Consider the following 18,521-nt stretch of genomic DNA (forward strand, 5'->3'; position numbering starts at 1 on the left):
GGCTTGGATGCTAAACAATCAGAGAACTATCAGAAATATTTGTTTTATTAACAAACAAAAAAAAAAAGCTACTTCACTAATCGATGTGCACTTCTCAATACAAAAAGGTAAACATTTTCCTCCGATAATATAGTGCATCTTCCTGTTGCAAGATTATCCCATTATCCTTCAGAGTGCATTTGACAAAAACAGTAAACCATGCAATGGAAACAGAATGTTGCTTAGAGATTGGCAAGTATTAAGAAAATAGTTTCTGTCAAGGTAACTATCTGGGAAATTACACTCATTGTGTACTAATGTGTTATAAAAACTGGTGATGTCTCTATGCTGTAAGGATTCCTTAGTGAGACAAAAACAAGAAAAGGAGATCTGCAAGAAAGAAGAAACAAAGCAACACAAAGTCTCACGGTCTGTGTAAAAAAGAAACTAGGTAGAAAGTTAAAACCATAATTAAACAAGGTATTAACGCACAAGTTATTTACCTTTGGTAACGATATATCTGTAAGAACAGTAGTTAGTGTTAGATTCCTTACCTTAGAATATCCCCAGGCGTCAGACTGGATCCAGAAAGTTTTGCGTAGCAGTACCCCTGCGTGTCAGTAGGCGTCGTCTGCGGCTCCGCGTCCGTCGTCGGCGCCGGGATGACGTCTTTGGAGTACGTAGACGCCGCCCTCACGTGCTGACGTCAGTTCTTATACACAGCTTTTCCGCTCCAGGAACGCAGAGCCATAATAAAAACCGGTACTGGTGCTATGAAACTAGGGCCCTCAAAGGGAAGAACCTTAACCCTAGATATTGGTTCGCAGAACGGGGAGGATGGGTGGGGCGGTAAGGAATCTAACACTAACTACTGTTTCTTACAGATATATCGTTACCGAAGGTAAATAACTTGTGCATATGAAAGAAACAGGTTAGTGCTCGATTCCTTACCTTAGAATAGATACCCCAGCAATACCAAACCCAGTGGTGGGTCTGCGAACTAATGATCACACCAGAAAGTCCTGGAGAACAGAAAGGCTGAAAAAGCTATCTCTCCGGACTTGGGTGTCTAGGCGGTAGTGTCTAGCAAACGTGTACAGCGAGGCCCACGTAGCTGCCTGACATATGTCCTGCAAGGGGTCTCCCCGACCCAGGGAAGTAGTAGCCGCCGTGGCTCGAGTGGAATGGGCCATCAGCCCAACAGGAGGATCCTTTTTAGCCAAAGAGTAACATACCTTGATGCACAACACGACCCACCGAGAGATGGTCCATCTGTGCACCGCCCGTCCCTTCTTAGTGCCCACGTAACAAACAAAGAGCTGGTCGGGGCGAGGCTAGCGACCAGCCAAGATGGCCGCAGCTTAGAAGAGCTCTGTGACCAGGAAAGTTTCCCCACGATATCCGCATACTAATCCTGCCAAAAAAAAGGAGCAACAACAGTGATTCTGCAACCGGAGCGCATCTGCTACCAGTAGAACCTACCCTTGTCGCTGTGCTACGAACCTGGGCCGAGATCTGCCGGTGTGGAAAACGCGGCCTGTACGGAGGGTCAGAGCCGGGGACTAAAGTTGCGGAGACCCAGTGCTTTGGGCGGCGGAAGAGATGCTCATCCTCGGCGGCGGCAAGAAACACCAGAAACGGTGCCGGAACCCCGGGGGGCGCCGGCCAGTGTTAGACCGTCCCGTTGGAAGTCCAGAAGAGGCGCGAGTGGCCCAGACAGTGAGGGAGAGTCGGAGCGGGCGCGGTGGGGCACCCTAACGGCCGCGGTGCGGCAAAGACGGGCAGCGAAATCCCACACATCGCCCGGCCACAACCAGCGACCCCCCACCCAGGCGTGCAGTGCAGGGAGCCGGACTCCGGGCCTGTAGCTGATAAGCGGCACCAGCGGGCGGCCCAGGTGACACTACGACCCAGGCCTGGTTGAGATTGCCGGCAGACCCCGCAGGAGAGAAAGACAACGTGTAAGACAGTAGGTGTGCACGATCCCCCAGGAGCCCACAGCAAGGGTAAGCGGAAGCGGAGCAGGCCCAGATAAAAGGTACCGAGCGAGACAGAGTGCTCGGCCCGGGCCCGGGCCGACTTTGAAGAGGGGGGACAAACGCGGAAGTCAGGTTGTACGCCGCTGCTCCACGACCCACACAGATCAATTGATAGTGCGTCACAGCAAGCGAACATGAGTGGCAGGGGACCTAGGGTGCAACCGGCTCCCCGGCTAGACAAATATGCCTACACTAAAGATAGTGCAGGCTTAGCAAAAGGGGACGCACAGCAACCCTCCACCCACGCGTCAATGCAGCCCCAGTGCCATGGGGATCACCGAAAAAGATGTAATGGCGACACTGCAATCAATGCAATCCTCCATGGGCACAATCTCAATGGACATCTCTCATGCGCGCAGACCTAGCCAAAGTGTCGGTCCACCTGGGTATAGTGGAGAAAACGACGACGGTAAAAACGGTGGAAACGGCGGACCTGCAACTCAAGAGTACGCAAACTGGAGCAAGACAACAGCATGCTAAAGACTAAGCTGGATGAGCAGGAAGGCAGGTCCCGGCGCAATAACGTGCACCTGGTTGGTGTACCGGAGACGGCCGGGGGTCCTGCCCTTGACCTCTTTGTATAAGATCTAATCCAAAACCAGCTTCAACCACGAGGGTTATCTAATTTTTTTCTCGGTGGAAAGGGCCCACCGCGTGCCAGGAGGCAAACCTCGCCCAGGAAACCCTCCACGTCCAATTTTGGCGCGCATTTTTAACTATCGTGACCGTGACGTCATATTTTAGGCCGCCCGGAAAGGCCCGCCGATCAAGATCGAGAACTCAGAGATCACATTTTACCCTGACTTCACGGCCGCGATGGCGCAACAACGAAGGAGTTTCACCGAGGTGAAGGAGCTCCAGGCGAAAGAAATCAAATGTTCCATGATTTTTCCAGCGAGGTTACGAGTGGAGTCCGAAGGGAAGACATGGTTCTTTGAGTTCCCAGGAGAAGCAAGAGACTGGCTGGAGGGCAGGCGACCAGCGCATAGCCACAGGAATCGAGGTAACAGTCCGGATGACGAGAGGAACCGCACGGAGGAAGGACTAGGAGGGACGCACATTATAACTGATCTCGTCACAGACGACGGCCTGGAAGTTTCAACCGAAATCCCAGTGGTGCTGCCCGGCTCTACATATGTAGTTCGTACAGGAACTCTGCTGGGGGAGGTGGGGGGAATGCCGAAAGTGGAGGCCTACCACAACATACGGCAGATACTGCCGGACCGAACTTAAGAATGGCAGAAGGTAGGAACTATTGAACCTAAGTAGCGCAATTGGGACTAATTCCTATAGGGGGACCCCACAAAAGTCACAAGGACTCGCCCCTAAATGTTTTACAGGTTACTTGGGACTGCAAGTGCTCTGCTCAGTTGGGGAGGTGGATGGTTGTTGGTCCGCCGGGCAGGGAGGCAGGGTGGGGGGGGCGGGCAGTACTAGGTACTGTTAAGTTGATGTGGGCTTGTTTGAAAGTTGAAGTTACGCAGTCTCTCCTCAAAATGACATTTATGCCTACACCGACACTGGGCGTACGCACATGGGAATTGTTGCTGACAGCGCCAGGCCGAAGTACTCTAGCCCATAAACGTAATGCCAGGTAGCGAAATAGCGGGACCTAGCTCCCAGACGTCCCACATACTCGCCCCTCCCCTGACAGTCATCTCATGGAATGTGAATGGGTTAGGTAACAAAATTAAACGCGGTCTGGTACTACAATACCTAAAAAGGAAGGCCCCCACGGTGGTACTCCTGCAGGAAACATTTGACAGGAACGGCCTGTAAGGCGCTTAACCAATGGGGGTTCAAAAGGGCCGCGCATGCAGAACTCACCACTGGATCCCGGGGGGTAGGCATTTTAATTCACAAAAACTCCCCACTGATAATCACGAAAACCTGGACAGATGACCAGGGACGGTTCACCGCACTCACTTGTCAATGGGAGGGGCGAGTGTATAATATGGTATCAGTATATATTCCCCCCGATGCTCCACCAAACAGCCCTTCGCGATCTCGGGAGGCTCCTACTGGACCTACCGGAGGGTGACCTATTCATGAGAGGGTATTTCAATGCAGCATACACTTTGGAATCAGCACCCATCAACACAGTTATTCTTGTTAAATACAAGTAATGTCCTTTAAGACAATAGGAAACATCCGTATCAAATGAACAGGACCGAGCTGGGTAAACGTGTATTTTCAATCCTTTATTTTTTGTAGACAAATGATCCAATTCACAATGAATTTTTTTTTTTTTTTTTAATGCAGTCTGTGACGCGGCTATCGACCGTAACCCACTGAGAGGGGACAAGAGATCTAATCAGGTCCTTCGGGTGTTTGACGCCATGGGCCTTACTGACATGTGGAGACTCAAACACCCCACTGAGCAGCAATTCACCTTTAACTCAGGTGCGCACCACAGTCTCTCCCGTATAGATTATATCCTGACACTGGCGGTAGCCCCTGAGAAGGTCACGGCAATTGAGCACTTAGCAAGAGGGATTTCAGATGATTCCCCGATAATACTTACCTACACTACACAACTCCCCAAAAGACGGAGAATCTACCCACTCTACCCTGGCTACCTACAGAACCGTAAAATTGCGAAGGCCCTGGTGACTGCCACTGATTGTTATTTTACAGAGAACATATTGACAGTGAACTCTCCAACCACGCTCTGGGAGGGGTACAAATCAATAATCCGGGGCAGGCCATCTCGATTATTACCCAACACAAACGGGAACACAGACAAACCATTGAGTCCTTAGAAGCGACAGCGCTGCTGGCGAAACGGGATCACACCGTGGATCCCAGCGAGGACACAGCAAAGACCCTGGTGTTAGCAACTCAGGAATTCAGAGCCAACGCCGAGGACATGGCAAAGTCTAAACACACAAGTACCATGCATAGGGTATATGAACTAGGTGACAAGACGGGAAAAATGCTCGCATGGCTGGAGAAAAAGAAGAGAACGGACAGGTGGATAGCCAGACTGACACTTGATGACGGCACTCTGACGACAGATCCCAAATTGATTGTGGAAGAATTAGCAACTTACTATGAGCAAGTATACACCCCGAGTAGAAGTGACGGAAGAGGAGTGCGTGCAGTTTTTAGATGACATACCACTGACCACATTATCTCATGAGGACAGGGAAACACTTGAAGCAGACTTATCGGCGGAGGAGGTGGGAAAGGCACTGGGGGCGCTTCACACTGGCAAAGCAATAGGGCCCAATGGTCTACCAATAGAATTATATAAAAAAGTAGCAAGTAAGGTCACCCCCCATTTGCTCAACATGTACACCGATAGCCTCACACAGAGAACGTTACCCAGAGACCAAAGGTTGGCAGCCATAGTGACTATACACAAACCGGGCAAACCCCCGGAATAGCCCTCATCCTATCGACCAATTTCCCTCATAAATGCTGAAGCAAAGATCTTGGCGAAAATGCTGGCACTCCAACTGCAACCCGATCTAACGACACTGATCCACCCTGGTCAGTCTGGATTTATGCCTGGGCGCAACACCTCCCTATATCTACGGCGGCTCAATGGTGTGCTGGCCCGTACTCACTTGCTCCAAGACGATGCAGCAATACTTTCATTAGCTGCAACAATGGCGTTCGACCTAATGGAATGGCCATTCTTATTTGCAGTACTTTGAAAGATGGGTTTCGGCCCCAAATTCTGCGGGTTGATTAGACTGCTATACACAGCACCCTTGGCCCATGTGGTGACAAGCAGTCATATCGCGGGCGATTACACTGGGAAGAGGGGCACGACAGGGCTGCCCGCTTTCCCGGCTCCTATTCGCATTAATATTGGAACCATTAGCGATGTGGATATGAATGACACCATTGCTCAGAGGAATAGTATGGGAGGCGGACTGGGAAGATTGAATCTCCTTGTACGCGGACGACGTACTGATTTATCGGACGTCCGCGGCAGAGTCACTGAGGGCCCTCTTAGATATTTTAGCAGCATTTGGCGGGAAGTCAGGATATACCATCAACTGGTCGAAATCGCTGCTCTACATACTACATGGCTCGGCACCACCGCTTCCCCCGGACTGTCCCCTGCAAATAGTGACCAGAGGATTCAAATACTTGGGTATTTATACCACCTCCCAAGAGAGTGTCTTTATGGAGGAAAATCTGATGAAACCCCTACAGAGGCTGAAATCGGATGTTTCACATTGGCGGTCTCACCCGCTGACATTGCTGGGAAGGGCGGCGCTTTTTAAAATGCTAGCACTTCCTAGGTTCTTATCCGCACTTCATAATACCCCCTTCCCGATCCCTCCCTCGTATTTTAAGGCAATTGATGCCGAAATCTCCTCATTATGGGACGGGAAACCTGCCCGGATAGCGCACTCTAAATGAATACGTAGTTGGTACGACGTGTGGATAGCTCTACCGAGTGTTAAGTTATATTACTGGGCCGCACAATTAACCATCATCAATCAATGGCTCCACGCCCCACATGACGACCCAGCATACAGATTAGATAGACACGTCCTACCGGGAGACCACCTTATGAAAGCCCTAAACACAAACAAGAGACGGCAGGCCCTGACAGGCCCTACGGCCCACACAATTAAAATCTGGCACGCGTCACAGAAAGCTTTAGGATGGGAAGGGGTGCTAACACTGGCCACTCCACTCTGGGAAACACACAGAGTGGGCAACTTGGCAAAAACTAAAGGGTTCAAACAATGGGACCTAATAGGTATCACAAACATAGGAAATCTATGGGTAAGAGGGGAGATGATTACATGCACAGCTCTCCGAGAAAAGTATGGACTGGCAGACTCGGAGCTTTATCGATATATCCAAATCAGACACGCACTCAAGGGCGCTATCCCCCCCGGGCACTAAGCTAGCCGACGCATCGCCTCTTGAGGATAGACTCCTCACAGACCATATGACCAAAAAAGCCATATCTCAGACATATTGGAAATTAATCAATAATCTCCCGGACCCGACGGTAGTAATACGCAGCAAATGGGAGGTGGACCTAGGTGACAGAGGACTCTGATTGGATGGACGCATTGGCCTCGGTCAGGGAGGCGGCGATTCCATCCCGCTTAAAACTAATACAGCTCAAAGTGCTTCACTGGGTATATTTCCCTCGTACCATGATACACAAACTTGGGCATGCACTAGACCCACTTTGCTTGAGGGGATGCGGGCAGGTCGGAACATACTTTCATATAATATGGGAATGCCTCAAGATACAATCCTACTGGGAGCAAGTGGTAACCGAGCTCTCAGAGTTGGGAGGGGCGGAGATCAAGGCAGAACCTAAGTGCTGCCTCTTAAATATGGCAACCAACGGACCTTAATGTGGGGTTGAAAGCATGGGCAACTCTAGGAATGGCATTGGCGAAGCGTAATATAGCCAGGAACTGGGGATCTGGGGTGCTACCCACGCAGTCGCAATGGGGAAATGCTATGGACACAGCTATGGTAGCTGAAAAAGCAGTTTACACCCATCGTGGATGCCCCAAGCAATGGTCGAGAATACGGGGGAAGTGGAATGAATCACAAGGGAACATTTGTGAACCACTGAGTGCGACACCGACCCCTGAAAATAGCCCTTGATCTGCAGTGGGACCACTGTTAAGTCAATAATGGGGAGAGGGTGGGTAAGGTTGGAGGAGAGGGAGGGAAGATTACTACCGAATTGGGATGTGGATAGTTTTGAATAACCTTGCTATGTATGTAGTGTCCGAGGATTAAATGCGAATATTGTAACTGATGGAAGACTCTAGTTAATGGATGTATGTCTGTTCTTGACTATGTACTGAAAATAAAAAACGTTTAATAAAAAAACAAAGAGCTGGTCGTCCACCCGGAACTGCGTGTGCAGTCCAGATAGAATGAGAGCGCGCGTTTAGGGTCCAGACGGTGGAGCCTCTCTTCCTCTTTCGAGGGATGCGGAGGCGGAAAGAAGGTGAGCAAGGTGATGGACTGCCCTATGTGGAAGGCTGTAACTACCTTGGGCAGGAAAGAGGGACGCGTTCTCAAGACAACTTTGTCCGGATGGACTGAAAGGAAAGGAAGTTTGGAAGAAAGAGCCTGGAGCTCACTCACTCTCCTGGCAGAGGTGATGGCAACCAGGAAGGCAGTCTAAAGAGTGAGAAGACGAAGAGGGCAATTGTGAAGTGGCTCGAAAGGAGCGCACATCAAATAAGTAAGAACAAGGTTCAAGTCCCACTGAAGCATCATGAAAAGAACAGGAGGAAACATGTGAGTGATGCCCTTCAAGAATCTATTTACAACAGGGGACTTGAAAAGAGAAGGCTGATCAGGTAGCCTTAAAAAGGCTGAAATGGCAGAGACGTAGCCCTTGATAGTGCCCAGAGCAGACCCTGCTGGGCAAGAGAAAGAAAAAAGAGAACCTCAGAAAAGGGGCAGACAGGGGAACCACAGCCTTTGCTGTGCACTATGCCACAAATTTGTTCCACCTGCCAGCGTATACCGATTTTGCGGAGGGACACCTGGCTGCCAGAATCACATCACAGACCTCAGGAGGCAAGTCAAATGGCCTCAACTGTAGCCACTCAATCTCCACGCATGGAGGTGGAGACTGGACAGGTTCGGGTGGAGGACGTTCCCTGTTGCTGCGACAGAAGGTCCTCCTGAAGAGGCTGACGAATCGGGGGATCGACTGACATACAGAGTAGCTCGGGATACCAGTACTTCGTGCCCAGTCCGGAGCCACAAGGAGGACTTTGGCCCGGTCGCATCTGATATTCTTCAGCACTCAGGGCAGAAGTGGTATAGGCGGAAAGGCGTACAATAGACCGCAGCTCCACACATGACGTAAAGCACCTCCGAGCGAGTGCCGCCTTGGAAATTCCAACGCGCAGATCTGATGACATTGCGCGTTTTCTTCGGTGGCTAATAGATCTATCCAAGGCTCTCCCCATCGCTGACAGAGGCCTTGCGCCACGTCCGAGTTCAGACGCCATTCGTGATCCATCATGCACCGGCGGCTGAGTTAGTCCACCCTCCGTTCAGGGAACCTGCCAGGTGTTGAATCACCAGGGTGATGCCCTGGTGTTCCAGCCATTGCCAGAGGCGCAGAGCCTCCTGTCAAAGGGTCCACAACCCCACCCCGCCCTGTTTGTTGCAGTACCACATGGCGGTGGTGTTGTCCGTGAACACCTGCACTACACTTACCCGGACAGAGGGAAGGAATGCCTTCAGTGCAAGCAGGATCGCCCGCAGTTCCAGAAGGTTGATATGGAGCCGGGACTCCGCCGGAGACCAGAGGCCTCTGATCTCCGCCTCTCCCATGTGGCCCCCCCAGCCCAGGAGGGATGCATCCGTCACCACTATGTGCTCCGGTTGGGGTAGGGAGAGGGATCTGCCGTTGACCCAATCGCAGTCCGTGAGCCACCACTGCGACTGTCTCGAAGGGCCCTCCGAGATCAGGACGTGGTTGGACATGTTGCCCTGATGCTGGGCCCACTGAAACTTCAGGTTCCACTGCAGAGCCCGCATCTGCCACCTGGTGTGTTGCACCAGAAGGATGCAGGAGGCCATCAGCCCCAGAAGCAGCAGCATCAACATGACCCAGACTCGGGATAAAGGCCGAAAGATCAGAATCCGAGCCTGAATATCCCGAACCTGCTGTTCGGTAGGATAAACCCGAAACTGCGCCGAGTCCAGAACCGCTCCGATGAAAAGGAGCTTCTGAGAGGGACACAGATGTGACTTTGGCACATTGATGGAGAACCCCAGCAGGTGCAGGAGGTCGGCCGTAGTCTGGAGGTCGCTGGCGACTGTCTGGGGCGAGCCCGCCTTTAACAACCAGTCGTCGAGATAGGGGAAGACTGATACCCCTAATCTGCGCAGATGGGCTGTGACCACCGCCATCACTTTCGTGAACACCAGAGGGGCACTGGTAAGGCCGAAGGGGAGCAGGGTCAACTGGAAGTGCTCGCAGCCTACCGTGAACCGCAGGTATCGCCAGTGGGCGGGCAGGACGGGATGTGAAAATATGCGTCCTGCAAGTCCAACGCTACCATCCAGTCTTCTGGGTCTAGGGCAGCTAAGACCTGAGCCAAAGTCAGCATCTTGAACTTCTCCTTCCGGAGGAAGCCGTTGACGTTCCGCAGGTCCAAGATAGGGCGTAGGAACCCCTTTGCCCTTCTTGGGAACCAGGAAGTAGTGGGAGTAACACCCCTCACCCTACTTCTGGTCCAGGAACGCGCTCGATGGCCCCCTTGGCCAAGAGGGTCGTAACTTCCTCTTGCAGAAGTTGCAAGCGATCCCCTGACACGCAGTGGTAATGCGGTGGCATGGCTGGAGGGGTCGCCTTGAAGGGGAGGGAGTAGGCCCTTCGGACGATTTGCAGCACCCACCTGTCCGATGTGATGGAGCGCCAGTGGAGTAGGTGATGGCGCACTCTGCCCCCACTGGCGTCGAATGGGCCTGAAAGCTCGGACTAGGAAGGCATTGAGGTGGATGCTGCAGGGGTGGATGTGGACTGGCCTCGCCGCTGTCCCCTGGCACCGCCACGGCGGTTACCACGTCCGTCGCCGCGCTGGATGTTAGTCTGCGGCCCGTGTCTGGCAGGACGTGAGGGGGTGCCCCTTCCTTGGCCACGAAAGGAGCGAAAGGCAGAAGGTGCCTGGCGCTGGCCCGACAGGCCCAAGGACTTGGCTGTAGCCCTGGAGGCCTTGAAAAGCTCAAGCGCACTATCTGCCTTGTCGCCAAAAAGGCGACGGCTATCAAACGGCATGGCCATGAGGGAATTCTGAACATCAGCCGAAAAGTTGGCGGACCTCAGCCAGGCGTGGCAGCAAACCGCCACCGTCGTGGAAATCGCCCTGCCCAGCGAGTCCGTGGTATCCAGCCCACATTGGATAGAATACCGTGCTGCATCCCACCCTTCCACAAGAGCTTGAACAAGTTTGACCCGGGCCTCCTCCGGGCAAGCTGGCAGTACGTCCGCGACCGTGTCCCACAGAGAGTGGGTGTAACGGCCCAAAAGGCAAGCGGTGTTGACCGACCGCAACCCCAAACTAAGTGAGGAGAACAGCTTCTTACCAAACTGCTCATACCTTTTGGATTCCCGATCAGGTGGTGCAGTCGGGAATGCGGTCTGGTAGTTAGAGGCCTGGATAACCAGGCTCTCAGGGTGGGGTGGGTGGACAGGAACCTAGGGTCGCCCGGTGCCGGGCAGTGGCGCCTGGCCACATTCCAATCTACAGGGGGACCTGTAGCGGCCTGGACCAAGTGCCAAACAGAACGTCAGTAAGGGCCTCATTAAACGGCAGTAGAGACTCCGAAGAGCTTGCCTGCCATTTAAGGGACCTCAGTGAGGAGGTTAGTTCTCACGGCCGCGACGGGGAGCTTAAGAACCAAGGCCTTGGCCGCCCTCGTCAGCACCATGCTGTAAGCAGCCCCCTCCTCCGTAGCCACAGTAGGAAGGGAAAGACCAAGCCAGTGTCGGGCGAAGTGTCCAAACCACTGGCCTCATCTAGTTCCAGTGCCCAGTCCTGAAACGACTGGCACTCCCGTGCCAGCGGGTCCTCAGACCCCTACCAGTCCCTCTCGCCTCCCATCTCCTGATAGTCAGGTTCAAAGGATTGGGCCGGATCATAGAAGAATTGCTCTTCTCTGTGTCGAATGCGGCGTCGAGCGACGCCGGTCCGACCTCTGATCCGGACCTCGGGAGGGACCGGGGACGACGTCGTCCTGAGACAGCGTCGGGGATGACACCTTGGAGGTCGGCGCCGGCAGAGGAGTCGTTAGGTCGACCAGCGGCGCCCCGGACTCGGATAAGATAGGGCCCTGCGCATCGGGGCCGGAGTCGTCGACGGCGCTGGGGCCGAAGCAATCGGCCCGCTTGGGCTCCCAGTTGGGGCCGCAGGGCCCGAAGGCGCCACAGCAAGACCCGACGGAGGAGAGAGCGCCCTCATGGCCATGAGGAAGGCATCGATATCCTCCGGCGTCTCCTTCAGCCTAGGGACCGGCGGGTATGGAGCTGGCAGCGGCGTCTGCGACTCCGGCGGAGCACAGCGTGTGCGGTGTCGCCCGAACCCCCGGCCGTGTCGCCCGAACCCCCGCCCGCATCGCGCCAGCGTCCGGGGTAGTCGGAAGAACGATTTTGTCTCTTCGACTTCTTCTGCCTCTTACCTGAGGACTTGGAGCCCGACGAATGGTGTCGACTCGCCGAGCTTCGATGACTGTGGCCCTGCAACCGGTCCTTCGACCTCTTCCTCGACCTGGGCCGTGAACGGCACGGGGCCGACTACCGGAGCTCAAGGCACTTACGGAACCGCCCCCGCCTAGTCTTCGACGCCAAGGCCCGGCAGTCGGGCACGACTTGTCATCATGGTCGGCCCCAAGGCAATAAAGGCACCAGCGGTGGGAGTCGGTAACCGACAGTCTGTTGCAATCGGCACAGGGCTTGAACCCGGGCATCCCTACCACCACCGATAGTCTTTACGACTCGAAACAGGATCCAAAAAAGATTGAAAAAGTTAGTCAAAAAGTGACTAAGGAGTACTGCTTTTTCCGGATCTGCGCTTGCTGGCACGGAAAAAAGAGGAACTGACGTCAGCGTGCGAGGGCGGCATCCAAGTACTCCGACGACGTCATCCAGGCGCCAACGACGCAGACGACTGACGCGGAGCCGCAGACGATGCCCTACCGACGAGCAGGGATACTGCTACGCAAAACTTTCCGGATCCAGTCCGACGCCTGGGGATATTCTAAGGTAAGGAATCTAACACTAACTGGTTTCTTTCAGATTTATCACATTAGTTCACAAAATCGGTCTTTAGTGAAATGCTTACAACTCTTGAAAATGGAGAGATCTACAAGTATCCCAGAGGAAAGCTCTTCTTAAGGGACTTGTATGAGATCCTCGCTCTTTTGTCATTTCAAAGGAACTTTAACGTGATTTTATCTATTTCCTGGAAAAAGAAGGAGGAGAGTTTCAAGGGTGGCATGGATGACAGAAAATTCGCAATTGGAGTGATTATCATTTTGAGCATTTTAAGCCAACCCACAAGATTCATTTTGGTGGCCATGCAGTCGGAAGATCTCTAACTTTGGCAATTGTCTGGGATTAATTATAAATTAGTGTGGCAGTTTTTGCATAACTAAATCCACAGGTATTTAAGACGTTAGGACTGCCACTTAAGACCTGAGTCACCCAAGTGTGATAGGAGGCATAGTGGGCTTAAAGGAAATAACTCAGTTTTTTCCTTATTTAAGGTATATCCAGAGAACTCCAAGAGCTTATGGATAATATTGATAATACTTGGGATGGATAGCATTTTGAATGTCCTCCGAGAAGATAAGGAGGTCTTCCTGAATATGCTGCTCTTTTATATACATCAATGTCAAACTGGAGACATTAAATATCAAGGGCAGTGTTAAGTAGTTTCACTAAGGGGTCAATAGTAGGTAAAAAGAGCTAGGTAAAGTGAGAGGACATCCCTGTCTTGTACCTTGGTGTACATCAAAATATGTAGAGGTGGTGCCCTTAATCCTGAAACAATAACGAAAGCCTCTCTCTAATCATTAATTAATACAGAAGTAATACATCCCGACAGAGGCAGAGACCCACCTAGTCTACGACCCATAAAGTGACTTAAGTTACAGCCATGAACTGTTCAGGAATTCCATAGTGTCGGGCGTCAAGGCTTTTTGCATTTTGCGTTGTACATTCCGCATCATCCCTTGCACATCCCCATGATTTTAGATTCACCAGTACTCACGTCTGTGGAATATTAAGAACTTCCCATATCTTATCCAGAAGTCATTTGTTCGGTTGCTCCGTCGCTATTATATAGCGCTATAACCTTGGGACTGCTGTGTCCATACCAACAGATTTCCCGCATTGACTGATGCTTATATGACACCTTGACCCCATCGGAGGTTAAGTATCCTTAACATTGCATTTATATAATTATGTATGTACACATGAATGTAATATGATAAAGAGCCCTCCTCACCACGCTATATAAATTGCTCATGATCTACAGATGAAATCTGACTACAAAGTGAATTGTATCTGCTGCGCACTGACGAAGGAACTGTTGGCAAAGGTTCCACTCCAAAGCGCGCGGCGGCGCTGCTCCCAGCCTTGAAAATATTTTAGTATTTTGTGTATTGCAATTGTTTTTTGTTATTTAGTGTGTAATGTAAAATCTATGTTGGGTTATGTATGGTATGATTGATGTTATTGTGGCTTGTGGTGTCATTGTTTTGAGGTCTCTATTTTGAATTCTGTACAGCAAAGTTTTTATATAACTTAATTTACATATACATTTTAAAAAACAAGACTTCTTTGATACAATATTTTTTTTAAATAAATAAATGCTTTGTGGGAAAACGTTGCTGTTTCGTATCTAGGATGTATTACCTATGTATTAATTAATGGTTAGGGAGAGGTTTTCGTTATTGTTTCTGGTTTTTCCCTGCCCTGCTCTGCCCACATTTAGAACCCCAGGGACCCTCTTTAGTTTTTTGGGTGCCCTTAATCCTGACATTTGCTTTGGGATTTGGGTAAAGCACCAAAACTATATTAAAAAATGAGTTTCCAAGTTTATGGGATTTAAGCACAGGGGGGAAGAAAAGTCCAGGATACTTTATTCTAAGCCTTTTTGCCACTCAATGTGATCACCGCTGTCGGGAGAGAAGAGAGCTGGGCCTTTTCCATTATACCATTATATGACAGAATGTACGAATGTTGTCTCTGGCAATTTGAACCCTCAACTTTTGAAACTGAGGCAATAGGGAGGGAACTGAGAAACTCTAATCACTTTTCTTTATTGCATTGCAATTTGGGGTGTAGAGCTTCCTATAAAATTCTTTAAAAACCTTGAAAATCTCTTTGGTTTAACATTTTTGAGAACTGTAATAGGAGTCATTTGATTGTGGAAGTTGTAAAATTTGAGTGGTGGCAAGCATTTTGTCAGCTCTGTTTAGGAGTAAGAGTGGTGTAGATTTTTGGGAATGTATACTGAAGTAGATCCTTTTACTGACTGGCATCAAAGTTTTTTTTTTTAACTGTTTGATGAATAAGTTACTTACTTTTGGTAACGCCTTATCTGGTAGATAAGGCTCTAGCTTGCTTACCTTTGAATTATCCCCAAATGCCAGACTGGATCCGGCAAGCTTTTCCAAAGCAGTACCTCTGCGCGTCGGTAGTGGGTGTCTAGCATTTCCATAGCAATGTAGTCCACCAAAAGGGACATCGACAGAGTCCTTGTAAGCCCACCCCCTGACACCGAAAGTCCTTGTAAGTCCACCCCCTGACACTAGTTTCTTGAGAGAGAAAAATGTACAGTCTTCATAATATTAAGGCCTTCCGAACAGGACAGGGAGAGCCTACAAATATTTATGAATTCAAAAAGATTTTAAAAAATACCAAGAGAACTGAAAGTAAGTTCAACTATTTCACTGAATGTTTACAGCACTTGCACTTTATATAACAGAGAAGTAGAAATTAGAATAAGTTCTTATGAATTTAATGCTAAGAAGTATATCGTCCATTTATATGCTGTAGGAAGGATCAACAGAGTCGCCTGCATTTAAATCATTAATTTGAGCGTCTCATTTTATGTGAACAAGGCAGCTGTGTCTGTCGGAACGTGTTATGCCATACTTGACAAAGTGAATAAAATATATAATTAAGAACTGATCCTCAGCGGTGTCGGTACCTGTGTTTACGTCCCAGCAGGAATCTGAAGCATATATATTTTTTTGTTAAACTGAAAGGTACATGAAATGTCAGAAGGAATCTAGGAAAATAATGGACAACCAAGTTTGCAGAGCAGGGAGAAGGGAGGGTCAGTAAGGAATCTGCGGCTAGATCCGGTCTCTCCCAGATAAGTCGTTACCGAAGGTAATTAACTAATTCATTACATAGAGACATCTAGCAGCAGATTCCTTACCTTTGAATGAGATATCCAAGCAATACCCTCCCCAAGGAAGGGTCTGCAAACTGGTCCACAAAAGACCCCCGGACTAAGACCAACCAGTCTTAAGATAGAGCCGCCGACTGCCTCAAGGGTCGGTGAGGGAGACGACTCACTAGAAATAGCAGATAAATAATGGGAAAGGACAACGGCACCAGCAGAATGAAAATGGCTGAGAAGAACAGTTGAGATAAGTACACCAGAATAGAGCATCCTCAATGGTAACCGGACCATTTAGCGGACGGAGCTGAGAGCCTAGGATAATGGCTAAGACCAACAAAACCAATCTCACTGCCATAGGCGCAAGCGATGCAAAGCACCACCCAACCTGTAAGAAAGCATGGAAAACAACAATAAGGCCGGCCTTAGACCATCTGCGGCCACAGGAAACACTCAGAGAAACGATCTTTGACCATATACCAGCGAACCAAGTAGAGGAAGGTTTGTGATTGCAAAGCAACAAACAAATAAAGACTCTGTGGGACTTGTGGACAAACGCAACACCGTAATAAAAAACGTGCCCCCTCCTACAAAGGTAACATATCATGACTCTCTACAAATATACCAATTAAAAGATGTATGACCACATACACAACAGATATATATATATCTCTCTCATTGAAATGTACCATATATATAGTATAATAAAACATACCGAAGTAGGGTACATAGAATGTGCAGAACAGAAGACGGTGTCCGGAATGTGAAAGTGGTGGCCCGGCAACAGCCACGTTACCGCATAAGAGAATAGAGGACGTGGAAGATATTACACATCCCAGAAAAAGAAAGTGATCAGTCATAAACACCACCGACTGAATGGCGACAATAAGGCGGTGGAGAGAAGACCAAAAGAAAACACAGCAGATGAAAAAACGTGAGACTAGAGCACCAAAGACCGAAATCTGGGACTGTAAAAGAGCAAGATGAACAAGGCCCGACAAAGGGGAGCCTGTTCAGAAAACCAGCCTCCATCTTCAAAAAATAAATATGCCAGACAGAAAAAAGGCGGGTGGGGAGGCTGGTTGAAGCTGCAGAGAAAGACAGAACAAGTGTGGGAAGAAACATACCACAAACGGAGATAAAAAACCAACCGATCAGTGCAAGGACTGGAGTAACAGACTGATTGGCAGTACACATAGTGTAGAGGCCACAAAAGAAATGTGTTCATAGGAAAGGAGGACCAAAAAAGGGTCAGAAGGCAAAACTAAAACACAACAAGAAACTGATGGAGCGAGCTTCAGAAATGATTTTATTCTGGCTCGTGATATTAATCTCCCATAACTTGATTAATTATATTAATGGGTTTGTGCATGATTTGTATTACTAAACCAACCTAGAGTAAAATTGCATACACAAACATGAGGGATTAATATTATGTGCTTTCTGTTGCATCTGCATGTACGTTTTAAATAATTAACTAATGTTGTTTTGTTTGTCCTATTGTCTTTGTCAAACACTAATGCGGCTGATCAAGTAATGGCATGTGCTCATTTATATGTGCTTTTGTCTATTGTGTCTGATTATCTTTTCCAGATTTATAAAGAATCCTGCTGGACCTCATGAAGAATGGTAGATTTTTAAATGTCGTTTTTCTTTGTGCTTTTGCTTCTGTTAGGTGACTTATACTAATGGGTTAACATTAGCAATGGAGGGTGGGAAACAGAAAGACATTTATTTCCTGAATTAATTATTGTTTTGTGTTTGTTTAAATAATAGTTTACTGAAAGAAGCATAGAGTTGGCTGCAGAAAAATAATTCATTCTGAAAAAAAGTGACGCAAGCTAAAAGGGGCTTAGTGACGCAAGCAAAAGTGGCGCAGAAAATTGACGCTTTCTGAAAGAGGCCTACTGATGTAAAAGCCACGAGAGAAAACTTATTTTGAAAAAGTTGAGAAGCCTATGAACTTTTATTGTGAAAAGTTTTTGAAAAGAACTTCAAAAGGCGACTCTGTGGAGAGGTTTGGTAATGTGCCACGAGAAGCTCAGAACGGACAGGCTCAAGGTCAGGAATGTGAGTCGCGGCATTTTTGTGCACTACATGAACAATCTTTGCTACAAAATGTAGCAGCCTAAGGTAGTGCTGCCAGGACTCTGTGCATGAACAATGGCTTTGTGTAAAAGCCCGGACTCGAGGTGGAAGATGTCTCAGTTTACTGTGGCGTGAGGGGGTTCAGCCAATGGGGAGCTAGAATTCAGCTGCTGGAATGTGAAATTAGTTAGTTTAGCCTTAGTTTTAGGGTATAAGAATTGGCTCAAAGAGCAGACTTTTGGCTTACGCTTCTTGATTCCAGAGGGTCGTGTTCTGCTGACCGACGATTACACGTAAGGAAAGGTGACTTTTAAAAGACTTTGTTTTCAGGCGATGAGGGTAGACAGAGAATTAGTTAGGATTTGGAAATGCTCTTTTTCACTTATTTCTGCTAATGAATAATATTTTCCTGAATTACCGTATTTTCCGGCGTATAAGACGACTGGGCGTATAAGACGACCCCCTACTTTTCTTGATAAAATGTAGGTTTCATGCTATACTCGCCGTATAAGACTACCCCTCTTCC

The 18,521-nt window shown here is 49.2% G+C and overlaps 1 protein-coding gene across 1 annotated transcript in view; it reads right to left on the reverse strand.

The window, feature by feature from the left end:
- The window catches only part of NAA25 (N-alpha-acetyltransferase 25, NatB auxiliary subunit), an 893,576-nt gene that overhangs the window by 281,812 nt on the left and 593,243 nt on the right, over positions 1-18,521 (reverse strand). The gene's annotated exons all lie outside the window — the stretch shown is intronic.

This window comes from Lissotriton vulgaris, chromosome 11 (assembly GCF_964263255.1).
Source record: "Lissotriton vulgaris chromosome 11, aLisVul1.2, whole genome shotgun sequence".
Taxonomy (NCBI): Eukaryota; Metazoa; Chordata; class Amphibia; order Caudata; family Salamandridae; genus Lissotriton; species Lissotriton vulgaris.